Genomic DNA, 27,348 nt, shown 5'->3' with positions numbered 1-27,348 from the left:
TACAGAAAAAGACTGCAGTGTCTTTTTGACAAAGCGGCACCTGGTTCTGTTACACCTGAATTACAGGTCACTCTGACATTGTGTTATTGCTGCGGTTTGAGAACATGTGTGCAAACTTGCACAAACTCCTCAAGAACGTGCATGAACACTGCACATACATACACCTCAACTACAGCAACTGAGTTCTCTGAAGGTTAAACTGGACACAAGCTAATTTATTTTGGCCTCCAAGGGCTTCCCTCTCCAAAAATAATGAGCCTCACAGTTTTACCCTTACTAAATCTCCCCAGTAGACCACAGATGGCCTTTCAATTAGCAAGCAAAAACATGCAGAGTGGCAATTCATAGTATTATCAATGAACTTGCATGACGGACCACATTCATACCACCTCATGAGCAATATACAAACATATTCACAAACACACACACATTTTTGCGCATATGCACTAAAATACATGGAAGAATATGGTCTGTGTGCGCACATGAGGACACTCACATGTGCACCCACACAGGGCCTGATTACTTTGCTTATTTGCTTAGCAAGCAATCTTTCTTAGGGTCACTTCTCCTCACCTCTATACCGCGCCAATCTATAAATCCAGACCTCCGGGACCCAGTCAAGCCATTGCATTTGGAGAGAGATCTGAAGTTAGAGTGCATGTTCCTGCTGACTTGTTCACATCACACTGCAGATTTTAAATTTAAGATGAATGCAGTCTGCAGCAAAGAAAGACTGCCTTTCAGGTTGTTTTTTTTTCCAGTTTGCCGAGATAATTCAACTGCAAAAGCAATAAAATTTATACATCCACGTACATTTAAATTTCGACACAAATTCCTCTCACTAACCCATAAAGCACATTGTTTTTCCACATGGGAGAGCATACAGTACCTAGCCTGAGAGCTTATACTTGCACACACAAAACCGTTTAAAAAAAATATTCGGCTATTTCATTATCTAATAATTTTTCCCTTCGCTGTTGTTCAGCAACGAACAGTAGGTGCTTCTCCCTCTTTTAGGAGAACCTGAGCAGGAGGAAAAAACAGCCTCACAGACAGAAACGCTGAAATACCATGACAGCCAGCAGGAGTGAAATAGACATATCAAACTCATGTTGCAATTCTCCTGCCTCATATTATTTTGACAAATCCTGGGCTTCATGATTTGTCTGTTTTTATTCAAGCCATTAACAGCTTCTCTAGTAAAGAATATTAATTATATGGGCAACATTTTAACCAATGTTTACAACTTTTCTTTTGTAATGGCAGGCTCCACGGTTTTGCTATTGATGTTCCATTTAACATCCATAAGGAACATAACATTTCCATTTTTTTCCTTTTTTTTTCAAAATGTGAGAAAAAAGGCCAACAAGAGGTCATCTTTCCTTGTCAGGATATAAAAACATTTGACACATGTACTGGCAGAGATTTAATATGTTATTTTTTTCTCAAGTGAAGTGAATTGTGTGACAGCTGTTGATAATTTGTTGTTACAAAGCGAAAAGCAAGCAAGAGTTAGACTTCCCATCTCAGAGGAACAGCAAATGCAGCGTGATGTAAACTTGTAGGTGAAGATGAAGATGGGGAGGCTGGGTAATTCTACTCTAAACTGGTACTGTTACATAACAGTACCATGGAAATCTGAAAGGTTCACTGAATGAGATATTTTCAGACATATGCAGCCTCAAGTGCCAGAATTTATTTATTTTTTTTCATTTTTAGTTTTGGAGTTGGTAGTCACTTCTTACACCCAAATATATGCAATGAGAGCTGCCACTTTTTTTATAATCAGTCATTTATTTGTGGATTCCTGTTGTTGCTTTGTACTTTTGCTAACATGGAACATTTTCACTGCTATCAACATAACTCACTGACCCTATCTCTGTAGTGTATATGACAGTAATGGCATAGAGCACAGGAGCTAATGAATAAGAATTGGCTTTAGCCATTTAATTGGAAAGAGCACAAACAACCAAATGACTTGTACTGTTTTCCTAATTTTGATTCAGAAAATGACATATGTGAACCTGCTTAGACAATATTAATGGAATATATGCTGATAGATGGAAACACAAATGATGAGTTTACATCATTGTGACAGCTAGATGTCTTTTGGTTAGTTATTGTGGGAAATGTTTGCCTAAATGTGTCCTTTTTTTAAAATAGGCTCAAACTGTGACATGATAAGATGAGGAAGTTGTGAAAATCTGTACGTATGCAAGTCCCACTGTTTAGGAATATATAATTCACCATTGATATGCTAAAAAGACATTTGGGATGGGTTTTTTTTAAAGACAGATATCCACCAGGGAGTTGTGGGCAAGCAGAGGGTAGCTGCATAATCAGCTCCACCATCAGCCAACTGATATTCTGCATAACAGAGATGGGATTTCTGGGTCATTGTGTGTGTGTGTGTGTGGAAGTAGTGTTGTTGTCAGGGGTTTGTCCTTTTTATGTGCATGGATGTGTGCATGTCTGCATGCGTAGGCAAGTGTGCCATCCATGTCTGTATATATATCTGTGCGTGAGTGTGCAAGAGGGGGAATGTGTGTATGAGGGGCACTGATATCTTTCACCACAGGGAGGAAAGTCCCCGTCTCATTATGGAAGAGAGACTGAGAATGAGACAAGGAGACAGGCAAACAGGAAGGCAGCCACTGAAAAAAAGAGGATGAAGAGAAAGAAAGACGGGGAGCAGCTGAATAAGGGCAGTCAGAATGTATTAGAGGGTCAAAGGTCACTCATCCATTTTCACAATGAGCAGGAAGAGTCATGGCAAAGAGGGTCATGTTTTCTAATTCAAACACACTCACACACACACACACACACACACATCATTGTACTCCAATTTTTTCGAGGGGATCCATTGTTGACATGATTTATTTCGTTAGCCCCTTACTCTAACCTTTGACTATAACAACTGAATGCCTGTCTCTAACCCTCACTCTAACCTCACTCTAACCCTTATCCAAAAAAAAACAACCTTCAAATAACTATTTAGACTTGTGGGTCCACCATTTTGGTCCAAACAAAGCTCTCGGTACGTGCTAGAGGTCTGCAGGGCTTCAGAAACTCAGACCAAAACATGAAAAGTCTGAACCTGAGCCCAGTTGTAAACACAGTCACAGTATTAATCTTTTTGTTTCAGTGAATGCAAAATATTCTCCATGTCATCCTTCTCATACTGACTGAAAGATTAATTTTCCAATCCAGCCCTTATTTCTGTTTAAAAGTATACTGGCCATCACAGTGATTGATTATGGGATTATATTGAATGGGACTCAAATTAGCCATTTTGATTTTCTAGCATAACAAAGACAACTTTGGCAGTTTGTCTTTTTTAACTATAAGAATGGGTCCTTCATTTTCACAGTTACAGACATTACAGTGCTAATTTGCTATCAACTGCAGTCTGAAAGACAAGTCTGACCTCCTCTCTGTGACCCTTCACAACCTGAGCTGGAGCACATGTTTGTGCAGGACATTTGATACCAACTTGTGGCTTCTTGCACTTTGCCGTTTTCTCGCAGGAGCTGTTTCTCTAAGATATGCTCAGCATGTCTATTGTAATCTGTGCTGTCTAATATGGGTTGGGTCTTCTTGGATCCACTAGGGTATGGTATCACACATGATCGTAAACAGACCTGGAGACTGTTATTAGAATAAGACCCAGCCAATATCTTGAAAACTGAACAAAACCTGAACTCAACCTTACACATGCACCTACTCAAGTCTGAGTTTCTTGGGTTAGGGTGGACCAGTGAACACCTCTAATACCCAGTCGTTGGACCGCCTTAATATCATAAAACATACACACCTATGACTTCAGAAATTCTTTCTTTAATTTACTGGAAACTTTCCTGGAAATAACATTAACCATTACTACAAGTAGCCTAACCCTAACCTTAAACACAGGTTTAAAGTAGGTCCTTACAAAATGAGTAATACCTGGAACATTCGCTCACACAACATAAAGGCACATACTCAGCTCACACTCCTCTCTTTGAGGTATATGTCATAATGCAGACTCCACTGGTTTAATTGAATCAAGAGTCAGTGTGTGGGTGTTTGAGGTTTAGAGAATGTGGGAAGTGGGGTTGTGGGGGAGCAGAATAGAAGACTGCATGTGTCTAAACACTCAGATAATCTCATTGTCAGGTTCCATGTGTATATAAGTGAAATCATGGACTTTGGTGACAGATGTGTAGGCGGATACATCTGTGAGTATGGAGATAATCAATACCCAACCGTCTTTACCTAGCCTTGGTGCAAAGTGATGCAAATAGCAGGTTAAAACTTTTATGTATTGTTTTTTTTTTATGTTAAAATGAGACATAGCTGTCTAACCCCACTGCCAAAAGGAAAAACAAAAAGTTTGTATAAGGACAAAAAGAAAGCGGTCCAGAGGATGGAAACAACTGTAAGGTTAGCTTTAAGCCTGAGAAAATCAAAGTGCACTGTGTAGCTCTGGCTGTTGCTCATGCTCGAGTCATCGAAAGGCAATAAAATCAGACTTTAAAGGGAAAGAAGTTGGGATTGTGAGAGAGAAGAGGTTGATTGATGATGAATGGCATGATAATCTGTAGGGGAAAAAAGTAAAATAGTAATGAAGAACAAAGCAACCACAACTAAAGCAGAAACCACAATGCCCACCACCTCATGATCACAGAGTGGTGCGGTTTATCTGACAGGAGGCTCATTTACTTTTAACAGTTGTAATCCAAACTCCTCCTGTGTTCATGTTACAGTACTTGGGCTCGCATATGCCGAAAAGATCAGGTTCTTAAACCGGTCATGGTGTTGACCTGACTGACGCTGTTCCTAAAAGTCATACTTCCTTAGTGCCTCAGTGGCTCAGTTTACTGGCACAAACCCCTGAGAGCTTCTCTCGTGTTTCCTATTTCTAGAGCAAATTTACATCGGTATGCTAGAAACCTTCATGCTCGCCTGTTTAAATGCAGATATTATAATGTTTGTCACAGCAATAATGTTATTCATGCATGTATGTTGCCTAAAAGAAAATGAGAGATAAATGGATTAAGAATGACACTTAAAAAAAGATTGATATTTAAGAAAAAGCCGTGAAACTGCCAAAGGGAAGCAGAGGATTGGACTGAGAAACAGACAGTAAAGATGAAGTGAGAGTCAATGGGAGGAAAAAAGAGAGGGGGAGAAAAAAGAAACCACAACAGAAGCCCAAAGCCCTCTAAGTTCCCTTCTCCTCATGTTGGCGGGGTGTGGTGTTGGGGATTTGGCACAACTTCCTACAGTGCAGCCCCTTTCTACACATCTCATATATACACCCAGTCAGGCACACAGTTACAGCTAACCACATCACAACGTTGTGCATATGTGTTTGTGTGGGTGTGTAACTACTCAGCTCAGCTGCTCTCAAGCTCACGCAGAACCTGAGCATGTCAGAACTGTCTCTTGATCTCATCTGTCTTTTTATTGCTTAATCCTCATCTCCTCTCTCCCTTCTTATATACCTCCCTTTTTTCCTTTATCAAGCCTAACAGTCCCTCTCCACTTCTTCATAGACTTCAACTATAGCTTTATTTGCTTTTGCAAAGTGAAGCTTTTATGATTTTTTTTTTTTAAATCAATGTGTAAGTCTGACTCTCTGGTTTTGACAGCACACTCAACCTATAAAACAACTCCTGTTTGTTACAGTATAGATGAGTTTGAGTTAGTGTCCAACCCACCATATGGGTCATTAATGCATCATCCAAACTGGTTTAAGGGTAAGATGATGGTCGGCTCATGAATGTTTAATTCTGGTTTACATAACAGTGGCTCAGCTCTTTCATGGGACACACTGAATGTGTGATTACAAAATGCTGTCGGTTCCACTCACTGTCTTCTTACTCTGGGCCGACTGTCAGTCTCTCTCACATTCTTTGTCCCTTTAGATTTGCTTCTCCTTTGCTCTCTGTCTCATTTCATAAAAATAACATCATGTAATCGAGACATATCACCGTCACAGAGCATCCCTCACTCTCACTGTATTTCAATGTTAAGCTACCTAATTGGCATGACATGTTACAGTCGTACTGCCAAAGAAATTCACAGAAACCATTAAGGTGAAGAAACACGGTTGGCTTAGGTGAGGTCTGGAAGGCAATGTAAGTTTTCTGGGAGAACAGCCCGCAGAATTCCTAGAAAGGTACATTAAACCCACTGATTGAATGAAAAGATATTCAGAAAACTTTAACAGGCTTTGGATGACTTGTCAGAAGAAAACCCTTCCTGAATCCACTTTACAAATTTCAGTCTCTTAATAAAATTGAAGCATTTTGAAGGCAGATCCTTTGGGTTGATAAAATCAAGACAGATGATTTTGGCAGCAGCAAGCATAGAAGAAAGATCCAGAAGGCACTTGGAAAGGATACCTTTTCAAATGTTAAACACATGGTTGGATGGATCTAGCTTTTGGCTTGTGTTACTCCATTTTCGTAAAAGAAAAAATGCCTGCTTTGCCCTGTCTATCAGCTAGATGACCACAGCTGTTTGATTCCTCAAAGCCAAAGGAGAATCATTCAATCTTATCTGGCAAAATGAAGAGTCAAAGGGTAGGGTACAGGCAAGGAGGGGGAATTGGGATTGGGCCCTTGGTGTACAGTTTTTGCCCTGCCATGCTTCAGTGTTACACCAAAAAGATTGTTTATTCAGTGAATTTTCTTGGTTGCATGGGATGTGTTCATATAGAGAACACTAACAGCTAAAAAGCTCTTTTGTGTCTGTTTGTCAAATACTTTTAATATTTACTTTACCAAAATGCTTTGTCTCCATAAACAAGATTTGCATACATGAAAACCAAGCTCAGATTGAATTCAGTTAGCACTTGTTGTCATGCTGTAATTAGTGTCTGATTCACTGAGGCAGCAGATAATTATGTAATCAGTGACTGGGATTGGGACAGTGACTTCAGACAGCTCATTCAGTAAGTGAGGGAGGAACTTTTCTGCTTTATCACGTCCAATTAACACAAACTTGAAACAGGTTTTTGAAATACTTCAGGACGAAGCTACGTGTGTGACACCGACTAAAGATTGATAAGAATGAATATCTGTTCATAAACATCAGGGTATCTCTTTGTACAACCCCTTTAACCTATGCAGCCCTGATTTCTTCTATCCTTAGATGATTTTCAGTAAGAGACATGGATTGAAATCAGGCCTTATTTATTGTAAATACATCGTAAATAAGGCGGTGTGTCTGCTTTAATTGTAATTGCACTGAATGAGTTCTCCATCAGTTGTGGTTCAACACCAGCTCCATAAGCTGCTATTATATTTTAGCTGTGGTACTAAGTAAAGACATCACTATGTATGAGTCAGGTCTTCTCTACCATTGAGCAGAGTCCCTCTAACCACCCATAAACATGAAAATAGTTAATGTGTTTCCATGCTGGTTCAAATGTCTATTTCTGCATCAGTTGTGGTTCGAGCCTCAGTTCCTTCTCTTTTAAACCAACTGTCTATGAGTCAGGTTCGTTTAGCCATATATAAACATGGTACTGAGCAGACAGTCACCCATAAATGGCGCCAAACGTTACTAGAGACCAGTGTTGGGCAAGCTACTTGTAAAATGTAGTGAGCTAAGCTATCAGCTACTCAACCATAAATTAAGCTTCACTACACTAAAGCTACCACCACTAGAAATGTAGTGAGCTGAGCTACAAAAATGTGGGGAAAAGTAGTTCACTACATCAGAAGCTACATTGTACCGACATAATATCAGATTGATTTAAAATAACAGATATCTTCATTAAATAAAACTTTATTGATGCTGGTAACTGCTGTTTTCCTCAGGCATGACCTGAAATTTTGTAGCTTTTGTGGACGCTACGTCACTACTTGACAAAAAAAATAGCTTAACTACAGGGACGTTACTCGATACATAAAGTAGTGACGCTACAGCCAAGCTACTGGGAAATGTAGTTAAACTTGTAGCTTCGCTACAAGTAGTGACGCTACTGCCCATCACTGCGAGAGACCTTACTGCAGCTGCTCTGAATGTCTCCCCAGTCTCTAAGCTCTGAATATAGTTTGACTATTTTTAAGATACACGTTAATTAAATGATTTTAGGATTTCATTTTGTCACCATCTCTGGTTTAATCTCTTTCTTTCTAAGTGTTTGATATCTTGAGTATGAGTCAGGGCTTCTGGTGTGTTAAGTGGATATTTTCCCTCTTGCTCTCTCCCATTCTATGTCAGGTCTTGAACATTTACCGACAGACGATGCCCATGAATGATGGATGATGACTGGAGGTCCTTCTGGTGCCAACCGAATGCATAATACAGCATAGATACAGCAATCCTAGTCATCCGTCCGAGAAGCATTGCACGGTTACTGTATCATATTAATGAGTGATTTGCCCTCAGCAAGATACCAGGACCACTAACAGAGTAAATCAACTCCCAAGCAACAATCAGGAGTGTTGTTTCTACACTGAATCTTTAATGAAGCAGCCTGGTAAAGATTTGGTTTGTGAGTCCTGAAATTAACTGTAAGATTACAGCAGATGTATCCTGGATAATGTTTGAACCCACTCGGACCTGAGAAGCCTAGGCACAGGTAAACCCAAATGTTGCGTTAGGTTGTAATGTTTTCAGCCAGCAATGCTGGGAATGGACAGTTTCTGTTTTTATTGTTGCTGATAATGACTCAGCTAAGGTTTGCTTATTATGCATATTGGGGATTTTCCAAGTTTATTTTCTTGACTTGTAAACTTTTTAGTGCTACACTGTGCTATTAACTATCCGCTCACAATCAGGTCCGCAACTATGTAGATAGGAACACAATCGGGATTTGAAGACGAATTGTAGACTTAAATTCTAGAAGTTTCACAAATTCACTAAATAAATTGATAACATTTTCTTTATCTTAACATTATCTCGTGTTTTCACAGGATAAAATGTAATTTTCCTATAAGTGCCGTCCATATTGTTACAGCATTTTACTTATCTGAGAAAATAAGTACTGCTCATCCTACTTTATCTTTATACTTGTATCAGTAGTCAGATAATCAGTTAACACCACTGTCCTAGTTTCTTTAGCAGCACCGAATTCCCATATCATAACACTTCTTCCACCGTGTTTGACAGATGACACTTAAAGATTTTATCGTAAGCTTTCTTTCTTATTAATTTCTCTCTTAATCTTGTTGTCATCTGTGCAAGGAATCTTTTCCCAGAATGGAAAAAAAGGATCTTATAATTCAAACCAGCGTAAGGAACCAATGATTAGAGGCGCCCTGCCACGTCTCCTCACATCGCCAGCAACTTGGCAATAGCGTTCGAACACAGTACTTAAATGACTTTCATCCTCCTTTTGGTGTTGTCAAACTCACCAGTATGTCCCCTGTGTCTAAAGTGTGAACCAAATTATTTATTTGGGCTCAACTTTTATCTCTTTTATATCTCTGATGGTTGTTTTTTCCCCATTATTATGTTAGCTACCTTCATTTGCATCAACACCTCATTTTTTCAGTTCCCATGAGCTACCCACGGCAACAAAATGCAAATGTAACCCTTGAAATCTACTCTAGACCTTTTATCGCTTTGATTTGTCACAAAATAAAGAGAAGGCATGCCAAATCTGGGCGTGAAATTTCGTATCAGGCCATTGTCCAAGTCCTTTTGAGTTGGTGAACATGCAGGGTCTTTTTTTTTTTTTACTTTTCAAGTGTTTGTGGTAACCATTTCAACCTCTCAGAGGACGTGAGTGCATGTTTCTATATAAATTATGTGCGTGTATTGCATGTGTGGAATGGGTGACCACAGACATGTAAACTGCATATAGCCATGTTTACACCCCTTCTGTCTGTGTCTGTGTGTCTCTTACCTAGGCATAGTCACACACAGGCTAGTGTGATGGCCTGATGCTATGTGTGTGTGTGTGTGTGTGTGTGTGTGTGTGTGTGTCTTTATGCAGATCTCTGTGCTGTAGAATTGTGTTCTAGCATTGAAGTATGTGCATTTGTCATGCTGGTGTGTGTGTGTGTTCGTGTGTGTGTGTGTGTGTCCCTAATGTAGTATGTAGGTCACCAATATATTCCTGATGAAGTCTAGTCCTCTGGAGAACCCTACAGATATGAGGGCCTAAATTAGACACTATTATCTATGTGAGTGTGTGTGTGTGTATATGTGTGCATGAGGGGAAAGACAGATAGACACTACTATCAGACAAGAGCCTCCCAGGCATGTGTTTTCAATTTTGTGAACATGCATGCTTCTACATGTAAGAGGGCTATCGTGATTATGTTTGTCCGTCTATGTGCTGAGGTGGTACAATTGCACATCATTTCTAGCATAATGTATTAATGTATGTGAGTGAAAATAACACACAGGTATCATCGGGCTGGCTCGTTGCCTGTTGCCACTGACCTGGGAATGTCAACCTCAACCTTTGATTTTAAGAACTCTTGGCTCATGAAGCCTGTCCATATTGCTACATTACCAAGCCAAACTGTTGTAGAAAACCATTTCCACATTGGCATTGGTTCCAATGGCCACAGAGCATTAAGATGTGACCGAATGTAGAAATACAATCCATTAGAGGTGGGGGGGGGGTTTGCTCTAAGGATGAGGAAGACCGATTTTATCACGTCTATAAGTTGCTAAATTCCATTTTCTCATCCTTTAAAATTGAAATACAATGACTTTTTTTTTTTTTTGCATATAGTCAAACACATGCACAATTGATCCCATGCTTGACTGTTATATTAGTATTTTTGTATCATTGGTGTTAAAGAACCATGGGGAAAGACAATTAGGTGGCCTTAAAGCATAAAGAATTACACAGTTTGTGTGACCTGTAAGATCAAAATGTGCTTTTCTGTATAAGTGCTGAGTTGGGCAGTTAGTTGAAAGATTACATAGTCTATAATTCCCCTTTATTTCAAGATGTCTACATCTCTAGGCAGCGCACCGTCTGAGAGTCACAGGGACAATACCACATGCAGTTAATCTGTCAAACCAATTCTAAATTTTTGCCCAAACTCATCCCAAAAGTTATATTCAACCTGAGAGGGATGAATGGGAGTGAGAATGTCTCCCTTTGAAAAGCTTCGTGCTTTGACCAAATCATATGCTGTCACTCCTAAGCTTTCGAAGGCCTGCACTTTTCATCAAAGCCCTTGATGGCTACCTTTCACAGCACTGTCGAATACACACTAAAAAGCTTCCCTCCCTCCTATCCTCCCATCCCCTCCCAAATCTCTTTCTTCTTCCCTCCGATGTCTACTACCCCTCTTCCCTGCCTCGGCTCCCCCTCAATCCTTCCATTCCCCTTGTCCTTAATCCCTCTATCCCTCACTCCCTCCTCTCCTCAATCAAACCCTCAAATCCCTGCCGTTTTTTCTTTCTTTCCTCGGTGTCTGTGTGACTTCAGCACTGTCAGGGTAGATGAAACAAGAAAAATTCAGATTCATCGCAGTCATAACCTTCCACAATAATGATCCTCTATATTCTTCCCTTGTGGCGGCAGGCTGATGTTACTGGCCTTTTTGGGGTTTATTTGCATATTTGTTTCCCCTTTGTTTCTTTTTGATGAATTATTTACCATAGAGTGAAGTGACAGCAGAGATCAGTGATGATCGCTGTGGCGGGTGGGTGAGTGCCTTACTCCTCTTTGTAATTGTTCCCCTTTTTTTCTGATTTTTCAATCAAGCTTTTCACTCATGTTTCATGCTGACTACAAATGAGAAATAAAACAAAAACAAACAAACAACAACATATATTTAAGCATTTCTAGGGGAACCTTTCCACTGTCTAGCATGAAACGCAGTTTTCTTTGTTGGTGTAATGATTGCAGAGTGAAAAGCTGGAAAAAGTGGAGAAAAGGGGGAGAGTAGAGATCAAATGGAAAAAAAATAGTACAAACACAAATGTGCTGGGAGGTCCACCTCACACTCTTCCCACACACAGGACAAGTCAGATAAAACACACATGTCCTGCTCTGCATTACTAAACAGTTAAAGAAACCTGATTAGAAGAAGATAGACCAATAATATGAGCTAGGTGTGGAGTTAAGTATGAACAGAGTTAAATCTGATCTTCTTACGTATGTAAATATGTATTTTCAAACAAGACAATGCTTTTATAGTTGTGAAGCCAGTACCTCGAGTCCTCATTTATGAGGACACAACCTGACTGTAAGCCTCACAAACTGTGTTCACAGTGTGTATGAGTGATCCACCCCACATCTCTACACACACCACACACGCTGCCACCCTGTCCCCATATTGCCCTATCCAAGAATAACAATGCATAATTCATACCTCCAAGTCTCGGCTGCAGACAAAAGTCAGCGTTTGCATTTATTATTTAGTGAAAACAGCTCACATGATGAATCCTTTAACAAACAGACTAAGCACTGCACCTATTCCTTTTTCCCATGCTGTTTGTGTTTTGGCATAGATTTAACTAGGCTCATTAGCTGAAATAAGGATGTAAGAAAAGGAGAGGTACAGCAGGGGAGAGAGGTATACTGAAGTAAGAGAGTGAGAAGAGGTTTGTGGGAGGAAATGAGGCCAAAGGATAAAGGAAGGATTTTTGTAAAAGTATGAATTAATGAGAGACTTGTGCATTGCAAGCTAATTAAGTTAACAATGAAATGGTGTCAGGACTAAGTTCTACCTTTTAGGATTTCATAATGTAGGTTTGTTCATTAAGGAGATTTGAATTGACTAAACTAAACTTTAAAACCTGGAAATCATCTTCTCGCATGCTTATTGCAGTGCTGCTACTGCAGGGCTACCCTTGAGTAGTATCAGTTAAAGAAAACTCACATCCACACACTGTTTCCGAAGTCACAGTTGCAATTGTTGTCTGCACAGGTTGCCTTGAGGAGAGGAGCAGTTTATGGCAGAGTGAAAGGAGCATTTGCCTTCCTATGCTAATGCAGCAATCATTTATTCCAGAGAACTCCTATTTTTTGTTCTTATTCTACTCCACCCCTTAACCATCCATCACTCATCTAAAGCATGACATATGATCTTTGTGAAACATTTTATAGTCAGTCTTCCATGGGTGGAGGCAAACACACTTAGGGTAATTTCTGTTATATGAAAAAAATCTGATCTGGTCTAGCAAAGGTTGAATAATTGATGCGTTATGTTAAAAGAGGAATGAATAATCATAGCCTGTTGGATGTTGGAGGAACATCAAACCTGGGGCTGGAGCTTGGCAGTCTGGGCTGAGCCGGATAGGGGCCTTATGTATTTGGGATGGCTGCCCTGTGAAAAAATCATGAATAGCAAAGAGTTAGGAGATTAGGAGATTTTTGCTCTGCACTGTACCTGACACTTTGTGCGTGCCCACACATGCGTTTTACAGCCTGACCAGGGTGGCTGTATCTTGCACTGATAGAAAGATATGTTATGGTAATTGTTTAGTTTGGTGAGCGTTGGGGAAACGTTCCAGCAGGATGGTAAAAAAAAAGGACAAAGAGTTGCAGTATAATAAAACACAAGTGCACAAGAAATAACAGGAAGATGTTGGTGGCTCGACACAAATAATCTGATGCAGCAACAAATCTCACAATTCCAACTGAATAAACTCATTTAAAGTTTGTTTTTCAGGTTTGAAATACATTTGAGGGCTTTTTACGTCGTTGTTTTTATCATTTGCTCTCTGTATGATTATGTTCTTAACATGTATACATGATTTGGCAAATTGTTTTTAATATACTAACAGCATTCAGCTTTATTGTTATTGTTGTTGAATAAAATCATATGTGCTTTTTTGCCACTGTGGGCCTCTTAGTGGCGTTAAGTCAGAAATGAGTTCATCATATTCCTACTGTTTATCTTGTTAAAGACACGCACTACACACATTGTGCCTCATTGCTTCGATGGAGATAAACAACTTTTATGTCTAGGAGAACATTTTAAGATCGTCCCCATTTAGCATGCAACAGCCAGTCCCCCTAACACTGTTTCATGATTGTATGTAAGCTGAATAGATTTTCCTATACTGAGCCACAGAGGGTAAAATGGGTTATTATCATCACTGTTTCAATTTTTCATTCACCACCTGTGCTCTTGCCTAGCAGTTGCCGTTTGCTTGAAATGAATGATATCAGAGAACGAGATGCATTCATGGGGTCAAGAGGTGCACTTGTTCTCTTCTTCTCTGTGGGGGTTGGATCTTATTTATAGATACTATATGTATAAAAGGAGACCCACTGTGACCAGCATTATGTGTTGCTGGGGAGAGGGTGAGGTGGAAAGGTGAATGGCATCAAATACCCAACAAACTGAATTCCTCTGAACCAAAAACGAGGCTGATTTTGAAAAGAAAGTTTTAGGAAAGATAAGAGAAAACAATTTAATCGATTGTTTCTGTGAAATTAGAATATTTATAAAAAGATGTGATTTCTTCAGTAAAGAATAAGTTATGAAAAACAATGCTTTAATATATTTAGAGCCCAACTAGAAACCTCTAAATAGATACAAAACGTTTTAATTGTTCTTTATTGAACCAAAAACCTTCCTCCAGCCTGCTTCTGTACCCTCTGACTAGTCAAACACTGTTCAACTCAGCAGGCTTATTTTAATAATTCACTGTTGCCTCTGTTACAGGCCCTTGTCGTTGTGGTCCACATCTCAAGAAGACCACCTCACAGGGATTTTCCTCTTCACCAGGTAACCACAAAGAGGAAAAGAAGCACATTATCCACATGTACAGCACCCTACCCCTCCCACTCACGCAAGCTCTCTGTGCTCCATAATGCTGACCACCAGCACAGCAGGAAGCACACAAGCACGCACACACACACAGAGCATATTATCTTTATGAGGTGTTATACACCAGTGACCACCAACACAGGGTCTCAGTGTTCTCTAATCCACGCTCTGGCTGAAAAGACTGCCTCATGCAATGGAGGGATTACATTGTCGGATTAATGGGAGTTTTAATTTGAGTCATTGTTACGGCCCTTGGTTATAAGAATAGGTGAGGAAAGAATACCACTGTATGATAATATTTGCAGTACAGCCTTATGTTGTGTTAAGCCCACTGTACTTCGGTCCTATGCTTACGTAAATGAAAATGCAGGAAAATAAAAACCTTGTAAAACTTGGCTGTTACTATTAAAGTTGCCGTGGATAGTCAGAAAATCATTTTTCAGCCCACTCGTTGGCAACTTTATAGTATGTACAGAACACACCTTTAATAGTTATATGAAAGGAGACAATTATTTTTTCAGACACTCAGTCAGCTGTTGAAGACCCACCGTTTCTTATGAGCATTCCATTTGAGAAGTGTTTGACAGTTTGATTTAACCCACTGTGTTCTACTGTATTTTATGTGGAATGTGGAATTTTGAGATATCTTTGTTTGATTTTTATTGATTTAAACCTATTGAGCTTCACTGTGCTTTTTACGTTATGTCATTTTGATGACCTTGGTTCGTTCGATTTTTTTTTTTACACGTACCTTGTTTCAACTATATGCTACTTAACTAAAACCGACTTTGAAAGCTTACAATTGCATGCAAATAATTAAAAGTTTCAACAAAAATATGAAACTTTTATGCTGAAATGACCATTTGTAAGATTAAAAACAGTCGTGCATTGCAGTGCATTTTACTCAGTAAATTCTTACTGTATATTTGTCACAGTGTTTTATTAGATATAAATGGGCAGTGCATGTCTGGACAGGCCACTCGTTTGTCACAGAAATAATACAGAGAAAGGTTTCACTTAGACTCATGGGCCTGTTTGAAATCACTTTTTATGTAACATGCATGGCTTTGGATTGTGGGAGGAAACCAAATGACACTCAGACATAGGCACAAAGAGGGTATACAAACTCAGGACTGGAAGGCCAGGTTGAATAAACAAAACTCTGAAAATAGATTGATTAATTGATTACATAACTAATCAAATAATACAGAAATACATATAAAAGAGCTCCCACTTTTCTTTCAGCTTCCTATTTGGCTCAGCTGTAAAAATGACCGTAAATCCCTGCAAATATTTAAATTCTCTCAAAGTGCTTAGAGTGCATTGCATTCTACAGTTCCAATATTGAATAATGTTCCAATTTTATGGTCAGTTTTCATCAGTCAGCTAAAAACCCAAGAGAGAAGCATTGTTTATCATAATGTTACATAACTCAAGTCTTTCAATTACACCTTTAAATCACATAGGAGCTGAGGATACAAACTGTTGCAGTTTCAGATGTACATTCTCTCTGAATACAAGATCTCAGCTGCTCAGCAGCTTGTGTTTTTTGTTTTTGATTCTCCTACTCATGATGTGCCATACGTTTTATGGAGACAGATGTGGACTGCAGGCAGGCCAGTTAAGCACATGCTGTCATTAAAGCTGCCGTCGGCAACTTTTTTTTAGTCATATTAGCTTGAACTGTCATGGGATTCTGGAAGTAGAATATTAAATAGGCTGTTTAGGAAAAATAACGAATTCTGTAGCTCCCTCTGAAGCCTGTAATCGTGCCTGCAAAAATCGAGCGCTCCCGGCTGTTTTTAACCAATCACGTTAGGTTTATTATTTATCTATTATCTGAGCAGAACAGTCACCAACCACGTCTTCCATGCTGAGCGTGAGTCTGCCCCCAGCTTGTGTGCGCGCACACTGGTGTGAACTCATGTGCACAACCTCGTCCACAGAGGGGGAGGGACCTGAAAGTTGTATCAGTTCGAATATTCCGACTTTAGACTCAGAATTTTGAAAACCTGCCGACGGCAGCTTTAAGTGTTAAGCATGGGGTCTGGTACTGTCCAGCTGAAATAACCACAGACCAGCTGGAAAAAGATGTATTCTTTGACTGGGCATACGGTTTTCCAAAACTACAATATGTGAATCTGCATCAAAAGTACCTTTTTCACATGTGCCAGTCAAGGATGACATAGACATTCATGTACCCCAGTAGTAGTTTTCTGGAAATGGGGTTTGTCTATAAACAAGGCAGGCAAAGGCTGACAATCAAGCGAAAAGAGAAAAAGAAGACAAGGGAAAAGAGTACCGAGAAATCAGTGAATGACTGGATACAGGGAGTCAGCAATAAAATTATGGATAAACAAATGCAGACTTCCAAATACCAGTGTGTCTCCTTTAGTAATTCTCAACACATTTTTGCCACATCTGTTTGATGACGTCAGAATGTACGGGAGGAGCTGCATACATATATATGTGATGAAAAACAGTAGCATGATGATAGCAACATTAGTTGAGTAAAAATCAAATCCCATAAGGTGAATGGCTCAGAGAAATGCATTGTGATTTAATTTCCATAGAAGAGAGAATAAGGAAAATCACACTATTGAACTAAATAAGTTTTTAAAACTGCTGTGTGAAAATGAAATATCCCCTTAAAATGATAATCAGAAAGCCACAGATGTCTCAAACAACTTAAATATATCTGAACAGCAACCATTTCACCCCTCTTATGCAGTGGTTGTGGAATTAAATTAATTCTGCCACTGACATAAAATGGCAACACTTGTTTAATCAGCTTCTGGCTCTGCTTCAGTGTTGCTGTACTCAAACATAGAATCGCTGCTGAATACCACATGCAGTCCATGGTATGTTTATTTGGACAGTTAGGATTTTTCCTTTTTTTTTTTTTTGTTTTGCTTTGCTCCTCCCCAGTTTGAGCAAAAGAAAGACATTGCTATGTATTCAGTATAAAATGTATTATGTAGTTTTGATTTCTAAACCTTCATGCGTCAACCAAACCTGAAAACTATGGTGCTTAACCTTAACCAAGTAGTTGTGAAGTATGAAAATCGAGTGAAAGTATAAAGCAAACGAACAAAATAAAGACATTTGCACTAAAACAGGAAGGTAAAGTGAAGTGAATGACATCTATTTTGTTGTTGTAAATGGGTGACAAGAGTCTGTTAGTAGGCAGAGTAGGTTGCTCAAATATATGGAAAGATTGTGCACTGATCAAAGCCACTGAATGGCATGACAGGTGAATGAGGTGCGATGATGCTTTTCTTTTCTTCTTTTCTTTCAGCATTACACAACTTCTCCTATCTTCACCTTTGTTTTTGTTTTTTTAAATGTTACTGATATTTGATAGATCTAGATATGTACTCTTCTCTATTAGATATACTTTTTAATTTATTTGAAAGTCATAGTTTTCCGTTTTTCTTTCTAAGCTATTTTGCAGGCAAAAATCAACAGCCGGATGGGTTTTTCATATACTATGTTCAAAACAAAATTTTTTTAAAAATTGTGTGAAAAAAAAATCAATTCAACCTACACCTATTCAAAATAATTAGAAGAGAAAAAAAAAATGAACTGCTCATGACCCGAAGAATGCCACCTCTTTGATTTAGTCAAGCCTTCAGCATGCATGGCTGCCAATGTAAAGGAACACTGGCATTTACTGATGATTCTGCTGCTGACAGAGGCAACATAAAAAAGGTATATAGAAGCATTGTGTACGCAGAGCTCAAAAAGTACTCAAGATGGAGACCATCTCATCATTCAGCATAACAATGATCCTAAATACACAGCCACTGCAAACAAAGAACCTTTCAGGGTAAAGAGGTGGGATATTGTTGACTGGCTGAGTCAATTACCTGATCTCAGTTTGACAGATTTCAATGGAAGAAGACTACAGATTGAATGCAGAGACCCCTCAGCAAACAATGGCCAAAAGCTGGGAAAGCTTCACTGGGGGAAAATACACTCAATGACCCCAATGAATTTCCTGTAAAATGTTGAATATGTTAAGTTTGTTTTTTGCCTTTACATCTCTGTCAATATACATTTAAAACTGTAAGATGTCAGTAAGATGAAGGATACCTTAGTGTTTTCAACCCTCCATAACCACCCGTGTTACTACAAACATGACACAGACACATATTGAAGCCCCCACCTTGAACAAGAAATGTGAAAAGGACTTCTGACTCTTACCTAATGTCATTCCTGCCCTTGTGCTGACTGCTGTTTGCCAAATAGAGAACAATTACTACCCAAATGAACGACTGATTTATGTTTTTGAGTCCTTGCCGATGAAGCTGGATCCATCATGTTATTGCAAATATTCCTGAGACAGTAAAGAGTGCCAGGTGGGGTAGGCTCAGGACCAGACAATTGAGAAATTTCTTCAGAATATACACAGACAAAGATGAGACTTTATTATCCTTTCATTATTGCTTTTTAAAGTATTACTTTGATGGGATGCTGGTACCTTAATTAAAGTGAAATAAAACCAGCTTCTTGAGATTCTATTCTATCCGTTGGCTGTACATTGATATTTCTGACCCTCCTCTCATGTCACTGTATAAATAACGCATCCAGACAAAACATCTGAATACACACGTTCAAGAGCAACAGAACTGCAAGAACATGTAATGCCAGTGGAAAAACAAACATCTTCTTTTCCTTGCATGAGAGGCAGGCATGTAGCTACATTTGAAATGAACATAGCCGCTGAACTAAAATGTTTTAAGCACTGTATCGGGATGCGCTTCCAAATCAGCAAATTGGGACATCCTCGTTGATATGGAGATGCTCTTGGCAAGAAAAGTGGCGTGCCTCAAGATTATGCTAAAAAAATACACATTTGAAACCAAATCTGATGCCGTAAGCAGGAAATTGGGGCTAAATTGGCACATTCTCCTGGCTTAAATTAATTGTGCTCATGCTATTGTCAGGGCGTTGCAGGGTGACAGACAGATGGGTGAGGGCTGACACATGTTTTTGGAGTTTAAAATTCAAATGCTCCTCATGTGTGAATACAAACACCTAGGATAATCAAGCAGTGTTGTGTGTATATGTGTGTGTGTGTGTGAGTGGTGTGCTTTTACCCATAAGCCTCCGTGTCCCTGCCTGTCTTGCTTTTAGAGGTCTCTCCTTACCTTCTGGTGTCAGATATACTGTCATGTTCGCTGGGTGATTAAGAATCTTCCTACTAAAAAAAAAAGCACTGTTTCTACATTTAAAAAAAAAAGGAAGTTAGAATATGGAAGCAAGGTATTTATTTCTGTTTGAGCTCCTGGGTACGGTTGATCTCAGCGCTATTAAAAATTCATTCACTGGTAATACCCTCCCACCCATCCTTCTCCGACACCCCTCCCCTGTCTTTCTCTTTGGAATGTTCTCAATAGTGTCTCTGTTTCTTTGTGTCAGTTCACTTTTTTTTTTTATTGGTACAGGGTGTGATTCATTGTTTCTATCTCTTTCTGTTCACTTTGTCTCTCCTTTCGCTCCGTGTCTCCATCCCTCCCTTGTTTCTCTCTCCAAAAATCTGGCATGCAACTGAGACAGGAGAGCGCCTGCTGTTTTTCTGACACAGCCTTCCTCTCCTAAATCAAAACCAACTCAGGCGAAATCAGGTTATTACCTTAGCTGTGTTTCTTCCCTCTCCCTCTCACCCCATTCTTCCGTTTTTTCCTCAAGGTCTATGAAATTTTACACTTTCAAAAGAAAGGCCAGCTGCTCGGTGAGATGAACGGGTGCGAGTTGGATTTAAAAGGGGATTGCTGCATAAATAGGCCAGAAAAAATAAATACTGGAGTGAGGGATGGATGTCTGATGTGGTCTGACTGTGCGTGTGTATGTGAATGTGTGTTTGAGCGCACACGCTTGCCTCTCATTCTGCCTTCAAAGAACACACTTCACGCCCTCCCATACACACATGCAGGTTCACGATGTGAGTGAGTGTTGCCTGGATTTCTGCAGTCAAAATTTGTCTCTTGTCTCTCATCTAAAGAGAGAAATCAGCAGAGACCAAAGTGTTTATCAGAATGTAATGTAGAAGAAGCTCCATATGGTCTGCAAACTTTTCTATGTAGGGTTGAGACATGGACAGGAAAAAAAAAATGAAGAGTTGGATAAGTAAACTAGAATTGGATGAGAAATGGTTGGTAAATCCAGAAAACCTAGAATCGGTCGAAGGATAGGTGCCGGAAGCAAGGCAACAAGAAATAGCAGTGCAAGACACTTTCTGTAAAGGTCAGCTAGCTGGATGGAGAGATGGAAAGAAAGAGAGTAGTGATTACAAAAAGTCTGTGCTGATGTGATAGACAGTAGAAAAGGGATGAAAGAAGCTATGATGAAAAGGAAAAGGTAAAGAGTTGAAGGAGAGTAGCCCAAAAAAGCAAGGGCGGTCAGAAAACAGCATGGCAAGCAGACATAAACAAGCACAAGTAAAGATGGATGATAATGCTGGAGGAATGGCTGTATCAATGATGGATGATCAGCAATGATGACAGATGAATGGATGATTGAGGCAGGGGGAAAAGGTTGTAAACAAGACTGAATAAAACCCAAAAGGGAGGCAAATCTGCAGGAGGTAGATGGTAAATAGTTATGCAATAGATGAAATAAAGTAAACTTTCTGTAACCTTGAGTAAGGACTGAAAGGAGGGTAGTGGAGGAGGATAAATAGACCAAGTGTAAAGTGATAAAGCTTGTGGGATTGTGGGAGGGGTGGGTGGAGTGTGGGGGGTAAACAAGGAATAATGAAGAAAGTATTTTACAAAAAAAAAGAAAGAAAAAGAACACGTTCAAATAAAAACTTTTGACTTATTCTTGTGAGGCTAGATATTACATCCACAGCTTATTACTTTTTCTATTAGTTTTCTAAAATACAATGTTTTCATCTGGAAACAAAGCATCGTCTCAAAAATATGAGCTGATATGCATTAATTCTCAGAACATTTGATTAAGATAGATTCCCAATTCTTGTTTATATATTAGAGTCAAAGGTACTTCTTCCAGGTATTTTAGATACCTGTTTTTTATTGCTCCATAAATCAGAAAATGCTGTCAACAGGAAGAAGAAAAAAGAACAAGTAATACTGCCATGTTTTTTAAGAATAAAATGTTCCCCAAAGAGGTGATGAATTAGATATCCAGAACCTTTATAAACCTTTAATAGCCTCTATAGTAAAGGTAGAGTTACAGGTTTACCCCTTGGCGTGTGTGAGTGTGACAGAAGTAAAGAACACAGCTAAACACATCGATTGAACTGAAATATCACCAAGAAATCTTGTGAGCTGATTCATGGACACCATTTTGGTGTCACTTCCTGGTTGTCTTTGGGCAATTACATCACTGGATTTAGGTAAGAAACCGATCATGGTTAGGGCTAAAAAGGAAAAAAGAAAAATCTTGCCACCATTACCCTCGTGGATGACATTTTTAAACCTCACATGCTGTTACTCTCATGACCACTAGTGGTCCCAAATTCTTCTAAAGTAGTTATAGTGTGCGTCTTCCGGCATGAACACAAGACCCATGGGCACATTTTAGGGAGGAGGACAGTCTCCTATCCCAACAACCCTTAAAGAAGCTACAGTTTTGCCTGTAGCCTCTCACTTCTCCAGTTTTTGGACACAGCAGACCTAAAAAAACACACTCAAACTTTTTACCGTGGGATATTAAGAAAACAAAACAGGACAGCTGAAACATAGGCTGTAAAACCGCAAGTTTGGAATTGGAAAACTACTTTTTTTTAATTTTTTATTTTTTATTGCCTTTGCCAAGATTAGTTAGATTAGAAATTTTGCAACAGGATCAAACCAATGACATTTGTTTGCCTTAACGGACAGTTCCATTGATCCAGTAAACCATCTCTACAATTTCAGTCATCGAGCCAAAGTTGATCTTTGTGTTCGCAGCAGTGTTTTCCACAGGTTTTTCTTCAGGCAGTTTAGTCATTAAAAAGTCACTTTCATCTAAAGTTTCAAAAGTATGTCATTAAACTGCTGTGTGTGCATAGTGTACTGTGTATACTCAGGTCAGTTAGAATTAAATTAAATAAACAACAGATTCCACATTTAATGGCCGGTGCCTCAGTAATGTTCCCACCTTGAAATAACTCCATTTGGCTTGAATATTTGTTTTACAAATTTGATTTAAAACCTAAGCATATCCTGGTCTGGGATAGATGAAAGAAATGAATTCATGACTTTTCCAAACCCTCTCAGCTCCTCAGTGGTGGGGCCTGAACAAGACTGCTGCATTCATCCCAGCAGCCACTGCTCTCTCACCTGTGCAAATTACTGTGTGTAAACAGACAGGATCGCACTAGTTTCATGTGGTTAGCCACTTCCCTAGCTGGGACAGGCTCTACTCAGGAGAAATAAGCCATTTCCTGCTCACTGAAGTAAAGATATGCCCAACTGTAACATGCTGTAATTTTTTCCAGATGGTGGGTGGATTTTATCTTGTTGGAGATTGTACAAGGCTCAACAGGACAAATGCTCAAAAACTGCAGAAACCCTTGAACACATGCATTCATCGATTAATACTTTAAAACATTCTGAAATTGTCCCTATTTGATAAAAAACATCTAATTGAAGGGAATACCAGATGCGACAAAGAGCAGGGAGTTAGGTACGCAAACTTTCTGCTGTCGTTTTACTACATGGTACTTGACTTAACTTGACTCAAGCATTTTTATTATCATTTTTCAGATGGCTATTAAGATATCCCAAAGACAGCCTCTTGTGTGAACGCATAACCCTAGTGGTGCTACAAGTGAGGGCTGCAAAAGCTTAAGGGAGTAAAAACAGAGAATTCTGCACTTTAGTGAAGGGATGCTGTAATATTTGCCCTCATGAGTTATCTTTGTGAGATAGAATACTTCAAATATATGACATCCCTCAGCCTCTTCTACAGATCATCATGATCTGGATATTTTGAGACAGATTTGGTTGTAAAATGTTGCACTAAAGCTGCTTTGCTTCAAGTTAGAGGATCCTCTTTGAACGGTAGTAATGTCTGCTTATTTATCTCACTGATAATCTCAGAGATCTTATGTAGAAAGATAACATTTTAATTGGTTTATAAAATATCACTGAAAACACACTCAGCCCACTGTCACTTTGTCATGTGATTACATGCTTTCTTATTTGAATATTACTGTAAAATTGGACAAAAGCTGGAATGCTGCTCATGACATCTAATATCCATGGCAGCCCATTTTGAAGGATAACCCATTTCTGATCTCATACAGTGACATGCCCATGTTCAAATGTTCTAATATGCAAGTCCAACATACGAAGATAAAGGAGATTAAAGAGACTATATGATCTTCTTCTTTTCTTCATTTTTTTTGCAAAGCAGCAAGTATTGATTTCACACAAATGATCAAATATTTAGATTACAGATTTAATATTAAAGTGCGTGAGTTAGGAAGATCATAAATACACAATGAGCGTGAGCTAAAAGAATGATGCAATATGTGTTTGGATGGAGCATTTATATGTACCATTTACTTTTTAGGTGCTTAGCAGAGGCAGTCTTACAAGGTCACTCAAACACTGCTCTAATTACCAAGCCTGACCTTGTGTCTGCACGAGTGTGTGTTAATATGTGTATGTGTGAGCGTGATGAGGAGGCATTCCAACCAGTGTAAAAGCATGCCCCGGCTAATCCGCAGGCCATAACGCACAGGCAGTTATAAGTTTCCATGACCTCAACTCCATGCCGTTCAAACATGCACACCTATGCATGCGTGCACACACACACACACACACACACACACACACACACACACACACACACACACACACACACACACACTTTCTTTTACTCTACCTTTTCTCTTCCTGCCTGCTATCATTTTTGACGATGCTTCCTCTCTCTGAATTGCAACATTTTGTCAAATCCCATTTCATTCATTGTTAACCCACTGAGAGACAAGCAAGTGTTCTGTAATACCACAGGAGTTCTGTCATTGCCAGAACAATTATGTCAATTAGCTCTCATTTAAATGGTTTCCAGAGAGGAGTTCCTTGGCTAATAACAGTCCAATGAAGTGACAACTAAGCAATTAATCTCACTCTAATTGCTCAGTAGGTACAGTCAGTCAGTCACAATGCTCCCCAGTCTGTGCTTTCTTCCTTGCTGTCAACATGCACTCTGCACTCAAAGGCCTGACTCACCACCTATCAATCAAATATAAATTTACCCCTCAACACCTCTAGGGATGGAGTAGCATTCCAGAGTGTTTACATCATGGCCGTGCTTCTAGTCAGCACATCTCTTCTAACATAACAGTGAAAATGTTCTGACTTTAGAAACGTGCCTTCTGAGGAGGAAATTAAAAGACAGAGAAAGCAACGACAGACAGATGCTGATGACAGTGTAAATAATGCCCCAGAGACATGTTTAATATGTAGGTCTTTTAAGCAAAGGGGTGATATTTGTTTGAAAAAGATAAACATACGTCCTTGATTAAAACTGACTCTGTTGCCTCACATTCATCCAAATGGTGAATGCTAGTGGCTTATATCAAGTTACTTTGAGACAACATTGGCTCAGAGTTGCAGTCCACACATGATCACTTTGCCACGTGTTAGAGCCTGACTTTGTACCAATAACTTCCCAAACTCAACTGTTATAAGTGTCTTGTGAGATTTACTGTATGTGCAGGGTTTTTTTTTTTTTTTTTTTATCCTGGGAAAGGAACCCTTGCACACATGTACAGAGAAACACATGTTATATAAGTAAAGCACAGAGCAGTCTGAATAGATTCTAGCCTCTACTTCAGAGAATTTTTCCAAAACTCATCCAGAAAAGTATAAAAACAGTAAGAAAACAAAACAAAACATGCAACTAGCATTAAGAGTTTTTCATAATCCTTCAATGGGTTATGTAGCTTTATTGTAAAAGGCCTTCAAAGTCACAATGCTCATAGTGTACATCAGCCGCGGCTATTCAGAGACAACACGGGAAGCCGGACAGCCTCTCCCTTTCTCTGGCGAAATTGCTACATCTTCAATGTTAAATTGACGATAAAACAGTTATTCACAAAACACAAGATATGCCCAATACTGCATTTACTTTCATAACTACAACATGTTGTCCTGTAGCTTAATGAAGTGATTTGTTCTGAAATCGCCGCCATTCACTGAGGAAATCATGTTATGAAGCCGTCACTAACAGCCAGGCTTCCGAGCCGAGGGCTGCCCGGCTTCAGGAGGGGGCGGGAGAGTCAAGTTTTTTTCTACAAATCTAGGTCATCATTGGCTAAATCGACAAAAACTCATCACTTCCGAGGCTGCTCGGCGTCTCTGGGGGTAGATTAGACGTGGGCGTGTCAATATGAGGGGCTGTGTCGTGATGATTGGAGTTAGTGTTCGTCCATCATGAGAGATTGATCCAGCCACAGATCCAGCCATTTACAGGCCTTAGATTCGATCATACTTGATTTTGGCCTTGCTGTGTGAATTTTCAAAGTCTATACCTTCTTTCTGTGTATTTGCTGGGCATACTTGTCATACTAGACACAGCTATGTTATAACTAATTCTTTTTAACTTTGCTATCTTCTGCTTTGGGATGGCACGAGCGACTACAACCCTGAACGCATAATATGGGCTTCCCCTGTTGTAAAAGTCAGCAGCCGCCACTGGTGTACATAAATGGGAGTCATTCTCTCCAGCAGAAGACACTGAACTACCTAAAATGTCTTGTTGGTAATCCAAACTTTTTCTTTCACCTGTCTATATCACTCACTATGTGAGGTTTATTTTTAAACACAGATGCACCCAATTAAAGCAGATTGAATAATTTCCTAAGTGTATAGTCTTTACCCTCTTTAGTGCACTGAGGGCTGAAGTGTGTTAAGGCAAGGCATCTTTATTTATATAGCGTATTTCATACTACAGGCAACTCAATGTGCTTTACATAAAGACAAGGCATTTAAAAGATAAAAATTAAAACAGTTAAAAGCAATCAAAGAAGAGGGGGAAAAATAAAAATATAAAAAATAATCATTAATTAATTAATTTAAAAGTGAAGAGTGCAGATAAAATACTTTCAGGTGTCATATGCACAGCTAAACAGAACTGTTTTCAGCCTGGATTTAAACATTGTCAGAGTTCTGGAAGACTGTTCCAGATTTTAGGAGCATAAAACTGAAACGCAGCCTCACCTTGTTTCGTCCTGACTCTGGGCACCAGCAGGAGACCCCTCCCTGAGGTTCTGAGAGCCCGAGTTGGTTCATATGGCTTTAACATGTCAGAGATGTACTTTGGCGCTTGACCATGAAGAGACTTGTACACAAGCAGAGCTGTTTTAAAGTCTATTCTCTGAGCGACAGGAAGCCAGTGCAGAGACCTGAGCACTGGACTAATATGGTCGTATTTCCTGGTTCTAGTCAGGACTCGAGCAGCAGCATTCTGGATGTACTGCAGCTGTCTTATAGCCCGTTTAGAGAGCCCAGTGAGAAGGCCGTTACAGTAGTCTAACCTGCTGGAGACCAACGCACGGAATTAGTCTTTCTAATTCTGGTTTAGACACTATTCCTTTGATTCTGGTAATGTTTTTTAGATGGTAAAAAGCTGCTGATGTTACTGATTTAATGTGGCTGTTAAAGTTCAGTTCTGAGTCCAATATTTCCCCGAG

General features: G+C 39.3%; 1 long non-coding RNA gene across 1 annotated transcript in view; it reads left to right on the top strand.

Annotated features, from left to right (window-relative positions):
* The window catches only part of LOC142380709 (uncharacterized), a 121,733-nt gene that overhangs the window by 73,096 nt on the left and 21,289 nt on the right, over nucleotides 1–27,348 (top strand). Inside the window, exon 4 of the long non-coding RNA XR_012769866.1 lies at nucleotides 14,589–14,651. This is a non-coding gene — a long non-coding RNA (uncharacterized LOC142380709). The remainder of the gene's footprint in view (nucleotides 1–14,588; nucleotides 14,652–27,348) is intronic.

Source organism: Odontesthes bonariensis, chromosome 5 (assembly GCF_027942865.1).
Source record: "Odontesthes bonariensis isolate fOdoBon6 chromosome 5, fOdoBon6.hap1, whole genome shotgun sequence".
In the NCBI taxonomy this organism is placed as follows: Eukaryota; Metazoa; Chordata; class Actinopteri; order Atheriniformes; family Atherinopsidae; genus Odontesthes; species Odontesthes bonariensis.
Note: the sequence above shows the minus strand (reverse complement) of the source record. Positions and strands in the feature narration are given on the sequence as shown.